A 12,370-nucleotide genomic window follows, 5' to 3' on the forward strand; every position below is an offset into this window, starting at 1 on the left:
AGACTGATTAGATAAAATATAAACCAATTTAATTTCAGAGATAAAAATTAATTAAATTATGTGCTTAAAGATACCCTGGGACATAACAGCATTTATAGATAAAGTCCAAAAGCCTACTGAACGCAATAATTACACATTTGCAGTAGTGTTTATGCTGCAATTACATATGACCCAAACAAAATAAAGTAATTTCCATCTATCAATACTGCATGTATGTTTCCCCTTACACCTATTCCTGTACTTCAAATACCTTCATAGATCCATCATGTTGATAATGAGGTTACGTGGTCATTAGATCACCTGTAACCTCCACTGCCAGTCATCTGAGCCTTTGGTTACAAACACTAGATGGCAGCAATATATCAGAGTGGTATAACAGAATATCTAAACAGACCACTCAAACATGTTTACTTTAATGAGAAATATTGTTTTGCATCTGCCAGTGTCAATCACACAGGTACATTGCACATTTCCCTGTTTAGTAAACAGGTGTTGCATTGCTAAAAGACAAATAAGAAAAAGGGAAATGAACTCAACACCTGAACAATCTGCGTCTTCATTGATTATCTATTGGCTTCTAAAATCAACAGATCTAACATTTCCTCAGTGACAAGAGACTAGACTGGAAGGTTATACCTTGGCACGAACAGTGACCCCCCCGCTGGTCTGGAACAGATTGAATTAGAAACTCCATCAGTCGGAGGCTCAGCCACTTCCTGAGCATCATGCTGTGACACTGGATTGGAACAACCTCAAAGGAAATCATCACCCAAAGTCTGTATTAACACCATCTTGCCCTCCTGCCAAGTCAAGCCAACGTGTTCTCCTTGTCGTGTGCCAGGGTTACAACTGGCACAGACGCCAGCAGGTACCTTTAAATGATAGCCAGGTTGCAATTCTCCAAAGGTGGGCTCATGATTAATTGAGCCTAAGGAAATGCAGCCAAGCCAATGACGGATACTAAGTGCAGGTGCCATATTAAGGAAAGAGCCTTCCATCTTTCTGTGACTCTCCCAGTGTTGAGGAATAGATTAGGAACTCCCTTAAAGCTCCACCTCAAAGAACTATGCTGACCAGACGCACAAAACAAGAAAACTGTGAGTGTACATAGAGATGTCTTTCTTGCGATAGATATTTTGAACATAACTGCAACACCTGTTTGAAGATTTAATTTGATATTCACTGAAAATATATTCCCATTGGCTGTTCATTGTCCATGCACTCTGTTAAATGCCACTTTCCCTGTTCAGTGAAGATCAGCCTGAAATGAAATAGGTTACTACCATGGTAATGGTCTACTAGCCCTGCAGTCAATTTTAATCTTCTGTCTAAAAGGCAGCTATTGCATTCTGTAAACAAGTCATGATTTGCCTCTTTGTCTCAAGCTGCTGATTGCTAACGATGTTTGATGGTGTGGTGGGAGGCTTGCAGCCAAGCACAGCAACTATGTCAGAGTAATTATTGTGAATATGTAAACATACACTTTACATGCATACACCTACAGCTTTTTCAAGTAGATCCAAAATATGTTCCCATATGGAGATATATACACAGAGGGCATGTTCATTGTGTGAAAATAAAAAAAATGCCTGAGTAAGACCACAAAATGACAGCTTGGCAGAGCGATTCTCCCAGGAGAAGGACAAAAATTCTATCTGTAGCGCTGCAGAAATTATCTCTAAATGCCTTCTTTTAAGCTCATGTCATAAATAAGCTCATGTTTATGGCATTTTAACAACAAATGATATGCAAAATGCAGTACCTAGAGGTAGGAGTGTTCATATTTGTGTGTCTATGAGTGTATCTTTAATGGATTGTGTGCTAGCATTTACAGCTGTTCCTGGATATCACACGCATACATCGATCTCTGTAGCTCAGGCAGTCTAACCAGCTGAAGCAGTCACTTATGATTATACTTATCCCCCGCTTTCATAGCACAGAAATCTGGATAGAGAAGAAGAACAGTGAGGAGCGAAGAACTAGAGGAGAGATTGGGAAGCAGAGAATCTGTGTGGTTAAGAGAGTTGTAAAAATTTACAGCCAAAGAGGGATTCTTCTTTACAACAGGCCACTCTTGAACACATGAGTCTTTCAGAGACGACGAGGCAAACATTTAATAGCACAGCCAACAAAATAGATGTGCAACTGCTTCATGTTCAACCTACAAGCCTTTTAAGACACATTGCTGTTGGAATGAAAGCTTTAAGTGGCACAGTTATTACAGCCAAGAAGTCCTGACTGCTGCCTTTTTAGTGCACACTCTCGCCTCTGGATAAACTTATGCAAAAGCGTTGGTAGATAATTTTCTTTTAAATCTACATTTGTTCCTCTATAGGTGATGTTGAGGTCTCTGTCTTTCCCTGGGCTTTATTTTATCTGTAAAGCTCATGCCATTTTCCCCTAAAATGATTCCATGCCTTAATTAATTTTAGAGATGTCTTGGCAGCAAAAACCTATCCTCTATGTGGTCCTCATTATACATGGGGAATTTCATCAGAAAAATATGGAGCAAGCAAATGTGCAGGCGCACAGACCTGGATTTCTAGAATACCCATGAAGATCAGTGTGTCGCACTTTCATCATTGGAGCTTGCCTATTATCTTTACCCAGAAAAAGCTTTACCTTCCTCTTATTCTTTCTTTAATTTTCACAAACTTGACATATTAATTGTCCTCTCATGTTACCTTAAGTAGCACAATCTCAGCGATTATCACAGGAATAGAACTGGCCTTCAATTATAAAAGCTGTTTGTATTAAAGCTTCCTAAAAGTCGTCTAAGGAGAGTAAAACAGTTCTTTTGGCTTCTTCCCACATCAGTGAGATTTCAAGTATGCTCGTGGACTGGTGAGAAGCAGGTTTTACACCCACATATCTAATCTTAAACAAATGGCTCCTAGGTCTACGTTTATTAACACATGGAAATTATATGTATTTATAACTTTACAAGGCATAGTAAGAATTAAAAAAGTGGTATGTGAAAGGAAATAACTCATTAGGTGCCATAATGGTCCCATTATGGTTATACGAATTAATATATGCACTATTGGAAAAACCACTTAATGTAATTTCGACAAACTAATAAAATGTTTTTTTATATAAAATCTTCAAAGTATCAGTAAAATAAATAAACCACAAATGTATGTGGACGTGCTTTTACTGTAAATTAAAGTCATTTCACTCATGTATAGATTTCCTTAATTTTTTAACCTTGGCTTGATTGATTATTTGAATATGATGATAAAAGACCTTCAGAAATTTCAGCAATGTGAATTTACACTTTTTATAAAACATGTATTTGCACTTGATATTTGCGGTAAGTAATTGGTTGCCTGTCATCAAAAAAACAATTTTTATCATGATGACAACAATGTCGGCTCTTTGTTATTTGTGTAATTTTTCTGGTTATGACGCTGTAATTATCTTTTTATCTTTGAGGCTAAATAAACTGTATCTTGTTTGTGAGGCTCTTGAATATGGGAAGTGATTCAGTGCTGTCAACAACTTTCTGGGATCCCACAATGCTAATGGCATTGTTATCAACTCTGCTGATGGCTTTACATCTTGTTTGCTTGGTGCTCGGATGAATTCTCATGGCAGTTGATTAGATCAAATGAACTGTGAATCAGCTGTAAATATTCCAGTTTGCTCAAAGTAAAATAAAAGGGTTGAATAATAAACGAGAATTCATAATAGGGTGGTTATGAAAAAAAAACAAGGCATATATGAACCGTCTTTTTTGAGCAGAGGAAGCTGTTTAATTATGTATCAAAGCATGATGCATCAAGTAAATATGAGCAACATTCAAAATGTATCAATACTCAATTGTATGTTTCATGTAAACAAAGTTCTCTTTGAAAAAATGCAAATGGGGGTGTGTAAGAAAATCAAATCCATGCTATATTGCATTACATATTTAACTTGAACACATCATGCTAGTTTCAAGCATCTATACTGTTTATTACTGACTCCATTATATTTAGTAATATTTTTGCATTTGCCGAAAAGCAGGGTGTCAATTTCTTGATGGGTCGGTTTTCTGCCTGTGATCCCAGTAAAAAATGTCCACAAGCAGTATCAAGTTGCGGCTGATGCTAGCCCCTTACATGGCAGCTCTGCTTTTTTTGTTGCACCAGTGTGTGAAAAAGTGAATGAGAAACACATTGATAAGCACTCTGAGGGAAGAACCTGGCTATGCTTAAAAAGTGCTATATACACATGTAAAGAAAAAGAGTACACCCCCTCTCAAGTCGAACATTGCACATACCCATATATAGAAAAAGATGATCTTGTGCAAGTTCAGCTTTAATTTAACAACAGATGACTTTTACACCATGTTATCGTCTAAGAAAAATGTAAATGCAGAAGCTGTTTACGAGAAATTAAGTACACCCTTACTGCTTCCTTTGAAATTAAGAGGGTAAGTAGCAGCCAGGTGCTGCCAGCACTTGATTAATTCATCAACAGCAAGAGTTACCACCTCCACCACCACCACCACCTCCTTTAATACCATGATAACAACAACTCGTCGTTGACATGCCCTGTGGTGCGTCTCCTTACAATTTATTTTTTTCCAAACCTGTGTAAATGTGCTGTTTTTAGTTTAAAATGGCATAAAAAAACATGGCAGGACAGCTTGCAAAGTTGCATAAACACAGTACATCAGCACGAACACCTCATACCAATGTCAAGCACGGTGGTGGAGGGCTTGTTTTGCCACAGGACCTGGACACCTTTGCAGTCATTGCAGTCATTCCACCATGAATTCCTCTGTACACCAAAGTATTTTAGAGTCAATGTGTGGCCATCTGACCGACAGCTGAAGCTTGGCTAAAACTGGTTCATGCAAAAAGACAATGATCATAAACACAGCTGCAAATCTACAACTAAATGGCAGAAAAAGAAAAGATTGAAGGAGTTGCAATGTACAAGTCCAAGTCCAGAACACAATCTGACAAACCTTGATGAACTGAAGCAATAACGTAAATGAAAATTAAAAATAAAGATAATAGACCAAGATTTCCCCTCAATAATGTGAGAAACAAACAGGGTCATAAGATTAAGTGCAAACCATTTGTTCTAAACACATGTTGCTCTGTTTGTTGGGTTTTCCTATTATCTGTGTCCTATATTGTGTGAGACAGCTTAAGTCTTGCTCGTCAGTACACATTTTATTTTAACTCTTTCAATGAATTCCCAACAATGGGAGAAGTATTCATAAGTTTCACATTAAATTTTTTCTATTCCTATTGAATAACATAATGCTATAATGCAATATTTTTTCCAGTCTCCTGCTGTCTGATCACGCTGTTCAATTCGCCCACTGTGAGAAGTAGAAATACATCGAAAGCTATTCAACTGTGACTCTGTGTCATGATGTCAAGACTCAGTGTGACAGTTTTTCTGACAGAAGGAAAAGCTTGCCTTGGATTACACCAATTTGTATCACATCAAATTGCTGTGTGACATTAAACAACAGAAGTAATATGTCAATAACAAGAACGCAGATGTTGAGTAATTTATTTCTCAGGAACAAGAGAGACCCTGCAGCCTCTCTTGTACGACTTGAACCTACCGCTTCATCCTTTATGTACTAACGCAGTTTCAACCCAAAGGGATCTTACATATTCATACTGCTATTACACACACTATTCAATGACTACAACCAAGAAATGCAAGACCAATGGAAATCCTGACCAGCATGCACAGTAACTAACGGCTTTAAAATCCTCCCTTGAGGCAGGAGGATGCAATGCATTCAAAGTGCTGTTGTTGCATTTATGATGACAAAATCATGCCTGGAGGACTCTCATTAATGAGCTGAGCTTAAATACAGAATAGCAGTACATACCACAATATGAGATCTAAATAATAGATATACAAGAACCGCTTCAATATATAGTACTGCTAATTTGCAACCGTAAATGTCTTTTAAAGCCACTTTGTTATGAAACAATTAAATCATTTCTCCAAGAAATGTTTTGGTAAAACTATACAAACCCTCACTGTCAACCTTTATTCTTTCTCCAGATTTGTCGTGTATACATCACAACCATCCCCCTGTAACTTAAGTGCAATTCTGTACTGAAAACGTGATGACCAGGAAACGTAGAAAGTCAAAGCCCAAACACCAAAGCTCGAAATGACACCGTTAAGATGATAGTGATGAAAGCACGGAGAAGACTGGCAAAGCTGTGTCCTCAAAAATCCGGCCCTCAACATACACATGTAAACTGATTTTTCTGTGGGTCTTCAGTGGGAAACGTCAGTAGATAAAGTAAATGTTTTGTGGCTAAAAAAGTCTTCGAACATACTTTGGGGGGTTTTATACAGTTTTACACACTTTTCCAGCCAGAGTCAAAACCTAATTGTACAAAAGGGGCCAATTTGAAAAGAAAGTCTTGAATCTATAAGCTTTGTCTGAGGCAGCCCAATTTTACAAGAAAATGTGCAAATTGAACATTTGTCCAAATGTCAATTTATTATTTATATGTTAATTTATTCATTTTTAAAATCTGTTTCTGTTTGAATCTTCAACCACAGCCATGTTGAAAATTTAAAAGTCATTGGACAATATTAAATCAGGCTTGAATTCAGTTGTCAGATATGACGGTTAGCGGTATAACAGCACATTCCTTCTTCTCCTACCAGCTTACAAGCTTTTTTGAGCGTGTTACAATTATGGAATATGCCTTTTGTGACAGTTTCATGTTGATGCAATCAGAACCACGCTACAATTGGCATAGGAAAAACATAGAGAGTTAATGTTTTTGGAGCCTTAAAAATGCATTCATTTTTCAATTTTTGATTATGATGACGTGTGGTTTTTCTTTCATACATTCTTCTCTGTGTGGTTCAATGAGAGTGAAAGTTGTTAAGCATTTATTTGCTCCTAACATAAGTTGCATTCAACAGTTTTAGCTTTAAGTTGAGATTGTTTGAAGCAGCCACATAGTAATCTCTGATGTCTATGCAGACACACCATGATGTATAAATGTTCACAATGATGCAGGTCACCTACACAGCTTTTGCTGTAGGTTCTGCCTTTAATCTAAGAACCATGAATAAAGCTTTAAGCTAAATACTACTTGTCAAGGTTAAAGAATTGAAAAAAAAAACTTAGAAAACAGTAATAAGAATTCATTCCTCATGTGTCTGTGAGAGCAGGCTGTCCCAAACACTAGCAGCCATTTCATTTTCAACAAGACAAGTAAACTACTCATAATAAGTTTCTTTGGATGGGATTTTCTAGTAAAAAAAAAAATCAAGATTTACCCGCAGTTGTGGGAAAAGAGGACTATAAGAGCATTTAGTAAATATTTTTATTTTTATTCAAAAGATTTTTTATGGAAAAACAAGAGTTTCATTAGCCATCAGGCAGAGGAGTGTGATCATGTTGGGTACCTTTTCCAGTGTGCGTACAAGTGCAGTGTATAAGAGTCAACAGCTACACAGGGTTGTTAGCTTTTGAGATAAAATCATGTGAATGTCCCAGTTACACTTCAACAGTTCTGTTAAACGAAAAAATGAGAAAAGTGAGTTATGACGCACACAAGTTGAGAGAGATGCTCCACATCTCTCTAAAGTATTAAGGTCTGTTCAATATTGCATAAAATAACAGTAGCATAAATCTCTATGGGTAACTTTTGTTGACACACACTTGACAGATGGGTTAATGAAAGTTTGTAACACTTTACCAATGAGCAGAAACTCCCCCTTGTTGTTTCTTAAAATGTCATCTAATGCATTATGAAGGATTCCCGCAGACTCACCTTTACCTTGTTTTTTTTTCACATTTGAATCAGAGACGGCTGTCCTCATTTAATTAAAGGGGTTGGCCTGACTTGTCTCTGGTTTCTAAAATTAGCAGAGGCAGCAAGGGGTTTCTGCAGTTACCTCCCACCTTGTTTGATACAGACCTATGTGCCTAGACGCTGCAGAAACATGGGTAATGAAGGCACTGTCGGCTGTGAATTCCTTCATAGATCATCTGGTGATTTTATTAATGCATGAAGACTCACTGGATAGACCCACCCCTCATTCCCACCCCCTCAGGAGAGAATGATTAATGGTGTTCCCCAAAACTGCATCAGTTAGCCGGTGCTATCTGGTATTTGTCTTTACAAGATCGTATCGACTTTTGGGAGATCATGCAGAAAATGAACTGTCATGTGCACAGAGGCTTGCTGAACGAAAGGTGGTAATACCTTCGTTCTGCAGGGGAACAGAAACATGCGTTAGCATGGAAACAGATACCACAGAGGGCCTGTGTGATGTCAGTGCAGAGACACATCCCTGGTCCCATTTCTGAGAGGAGAAATCTTGCTCTGCCTTTGATAAGTGCTGCTCCCTGCTACTTTTATGGGTTTGGGTTTTAACAGAGGTCTTTAGTGAGGATATTATAGCTTATCAAACTGTTCCGGTGTTTGGTTACACCGCATAATGGCATTATTACTTTTGCCTTTGCATGGAGATGGAAAATTTAGCACCTAACACTGACATGCATTTTTGTCTTTGTACTCTGTAAATGGCTACTTCTAGTCAGATTAACATCTAAATCCAAACATCTAACATCCTTTGATTTTGAAAAGAGATGTTTCTTCTCCTATTTTGTGGCTTTTTACACATTTGCACATACTTCAGAAAGGCATGTTAATAATATACTACTACATTCACTTTATATAATGACATGTTTTGTTGAAGCACTTTTCTTCAAAGAAAATCCACATTTCAAAATCAGATACCAAGGGAAACTTTGATCTTCTAAATTTGATACAATGAAGAGTTGCACAGCAATCATCAATCAAATATAAAACAAAACCTATCATTCCTGCAAACCTTGCAGGCATGGGGAACATTTTACCTCAGGGCTCAAGAATGTTTAAGTTTTACTCGAGGAGTTGGAGTCATTTAGAATTTCAGGAAATGAGAAAATATCAGCACATCTATCATCCCTCGTAAATCATTTTTACAATCAGTCATGAAATGCAGGCCATTTTTCAGACTATTTCAGATTCGTCCCCATTTAAATCAATGCCAATTTTTCCCCTTTATTTCTTTTTATGTTACAGTCAGATCTCAAAATCTCAAATCACTGCCTGGTCCCAGAAGTCATCCGCCAGCTATTTTGGGGCAATGTGTAAGAAAGAGATTGCATCAACCAGGCTGATAATGCAAGTTAAGCCTGAGGCTGATTTTCTGACAGACCAGAGCTAAGGCTATGAGGGAGATCAACAAACCAACAACCAGAGCAAGGAGGAAAAAGAAGGCAGCCCTCTCATTGAGGCAATTCACATCTGCCCGACAGGAGGTGGGATGACTGCTTTGGGAAGATAATTGTGCTTGGAGAAAATCCAGCCACAGAAATGTGTAGAATTTTATCAGCAAACTACCTTCCTCTTTTGCTGATAGGATGGGATAAAAACTGGCATGATGCCAGTGGGGAGGCTGGGAGTGTCATTACAGAAGGGTCAATCCCCATACGATAACCTTTCTCACTCTTTTATTCCTTTCACTTTGTTTATGTTCTCCACTCAGTTGCGTGCTTGATGAGGTAAACAGATTGGTCTCCTGGCTTTTGAAATCAATTGGATTCTGGATTTGTCTCTGTGGGCTCCTGTCAGACCCTGCGGTGCGGCTCAGTTACGGGGCCTAAAGGAGTGCTCCGGCTGCCCTCTTTACCTTCAAACACTGCAAGAGGAGTTGGAGATTAACTGTGACATAGCAGCACTCATCCCTAACGCACATGCATCAGCAAAGATGCCGCTACAGTCTTTCCTCACCCTGCATCTCTCTGCTCTCCAACCATGTTGAAGTTATGGGCAGAGGCCTGGACTACCTAGTTTTTGGATGAGCCGTGTTCCTGTGAGAGACTGTAAAGTAGGTTGAGAGGACAGCCACTCTCACAAGTCTCATCCTATGCTAATGAACACTCTGGAAAATAATTTGTATGATGCAGCAAAGGGTTGTCTTTAACCTTAGCAACTATCATCTGTCTCTTATCTAACAAACAGCCTTGTTTTTACTCCTCACAATGGCTTACCTAGTTTTATTTCTTTGGCAGATTGATAATATTACATTACGTACACTGCTTGAAGATTTTTCTTCTTGAAAGTAAGCTATTCCAATGAAAAAGTGTTAGAGGTCTCCCGGAAAATTAAAGTAAATATGCTGTACACTGATTAAATAAATAAGATACTGTCTATGGCATTTGCCACATTTACTTCTCCTATAAGGTATGTGTCCAAGTAAGTAAATGCGATTGAACACTCAGGTGAACAATACTCAGGTTTGAAAATAAGTATCCACAGTGCGATCTGCAGCTGGTGTCTGTTGAACATCCTGTTGCTAAAGGCAACAACTGACATTGTTACACCCTGGCTTTTGTCTTTGTAAGGTGGCAAATATTGTCGTGTGCTCCCTAAAAGCCTTTGATGGAGCATCATCTGCTTGCATTCTCTGTCTATGACTTACCGTTTCTAAAAGCTCTCAATACATTTTTGGTAATGTTTTTCTATAACTTCTTATTACTTTATGGGCAATACCAATATACAGTAAGGCAATAAAATACATATTTGGACAGATTTGGTCAGTTTTGCCATAATAGAATTCAACCAAAATATGTATTCAAATTACAACTTTATAATCAAAATGGGCATTGGTGGTGTGCTAAGCTTTAACTCCACAAATGAAAGCTTATTAGTACATAAAACCCAGCTTCTGAGGGGCTCAAATGCAATTAGACTATTTCAATACCAAAAGCTGTTTCATATACAAGTGTGGGCTAGTACAACATATTTCTTGATCAGCTAAGCAATTAAATATTAGAAGTTGATTAAAAGGACTCCATTTTGATTTGTGGACGCTGTTGCTGTGAACCAACAATATGCAGCGAAAGACGCTCTCAGCACAACTGTAACAAAACAGGAAAGGACGATGTTTCGGAGAAACAACAGCCAAATGAGAAATGAATCTATAGTGTGAGGAGAACCAGTGGTGAACTGAGCCAGTGTGCGCATATCATATGCTGTTTAAGATAAAGCACTGCTTGTTCAACAGTGAAGGAATACTGGAGGCAGGGTAAATCGAGACAGGAATGAAAGAAAAACTAGTTTGAAAATGATGTTAACATTTAAAATGTGATTACATCTGTATCTGGAACCACTGGTTAAATGACATGTAGCTTTCACTACGTAATGAGGCCATTATGCATATAAAGGGTTTTGCTGCAGATCCTACACAGTGTCACTGTGTATACAAGTCGACATCAGAAAGCATAACTGTGGGCTGGCACCGTTACTACGACAGCACACAAAGTAATGAGCACGAACTCCCAAGCCGAGGTTTGTGCAACCTGCAAAAACACTATGCATAGTGATGAAAATAAAATCATTAGCACCAGCTAACTGAATCCCAACTGTAAACACACACTGCCATCTACACTGCACAAGTAGAGACAACTCCCCCATGTGATGTAAAATGAAACGGTGAGGAGGAGAAAAGAATTAGGAGCATTGCTCAGAAAGCCTACTTTTTTTGTGAATTTGAGCATTAATATCTCGAGAAATGCATTAAATTGATCAGTAACTTCTCGAAGATACATTTCAACGAAACAGTGTATGAACTTTAGGAATAATCCAACCTACAAGTTACTTTTGGAAGACCATATTCATTATACTGTATAAATGTAAAGTTAATACATTTTGATAAAGAGTTAATAAAAAATACATGATCATGTTAAAGAGGTCTGTGCTGACGAACTCAGTGAAATATTCAACTTACAGTATAAAAAAGGAAAAAGGAGCATGCGTTGTAATTGAGAATCCGGAACGAAAGAATATTCAACATTTCTTTCAGTTAGATCTGGTTAAACAACGACTAAATAATTAACCAAATGTAAGTAAATGTGATGTTTAGGAAAAGTGCCATTAAAAAATCAGATCATTCCCCTCATTAATGGAAAGTGAATGTAAGATATGTTCCACTGATATTTTATTAATCCTCATACCAGGAACTGTCTTTTCCTTTGGGGGTCAGACCTGACATTATTTGCAAAAGGACTCTTTAGCGGGTTGCCTTCAGAAGGGCCTGAACCCAATCCTCCTGGCTGAAGGATCCTCTCCTCAATCACCAGGTCACCCTGACACTGAAATGAGATGTAATTTATGAGCTACATTACTCTAAAGGTGTCCATAACAGTAACAGCAATCGAGGACAGTCAAGGATTACTGCAGCTAACTCTAATTAGATTGTTCCAGGGCATGGAAGCATGACTGTGTTGATCAGAACTAATTAATGGTTTTAAATCATTTCTCAGTATTTATTAACTTCAGCCTGTTTTAAAAAAAATTGCTAAATGTTTCTGGATTTTTTT

The sequence above is a fragment of the Odontesthes bonariensis genome, chromosome 13 (assembly GCF_027942865.1).
Source record: "Odontesthes bonariensis isolate fOdoBon6 chromosome 13, fOdoBon6.hap1, whole genome shotgun sequence".
In the NCBI taxonomy this organism is placed as follows: domain Eukaryota; kingdom Metazoa; phylum Chordata; class Actinopteri; order Atheriniformes; family Atherinopsidae; genus Odontesthes; species Odontesthes bonariensis.